Below are 469 nucleotides of genomic sequence, written 5' to 3'. Positions count from 1 at the left end.
ACATAGTAGTAGCACAGCGCGGCAACAGCGATCGCTGCTGCAGCACTGTACTATAGGTTCTTGGATAGAGAAACTCTAACAACACAGGGCACAGTCCCCATTCATCACCTATAGTGCCCAGAGATCCCGCCATGACAGGATTCCCACGGCTGCACAGCCGGGGGAATAATAATGTCATTGTGGGAAAACCTGTAAAAAAAAAAAATAGGTAAAAAAACACAAACATTCAATAAAGTACTTTAAAATTATTATTTTTTATTTTAAACACATTTTTCCCCTGGGTTTTTACCGTTTTTCGGGTGTGGTTCGAATTTGAACAGCCATATTCGGGTCAAATATTAGGACAACCCGAATTCGAACACCAACACTACTGTTTACATTTACCATCTGGAGTTGTTGTGTAAGTGCCACAATAAAAAGCGTGCACAGAGAATCCAGCTGCCATCGCTATGCTGCCAGCACAGAGTTG

Source organism: Pyxicephalus adspersus, chromosome 7 (assembly GCF_032062135.1).
Source record: "Pyxicephalus adspersus chromosome 7, UCB_Pads_2.0, whole genome shotgun sequence".
NCBI lineage: Eukaryota > Metazoa > Chordata > Amphibia > Anura > Pyxicephalidae > Pyxicephalus > Pyxicephalus adspersus.
The sequence above is the reverse complement of the archived record's forward strand: the minus strand, read 5'-3'. Positions refer to the sequence as shown.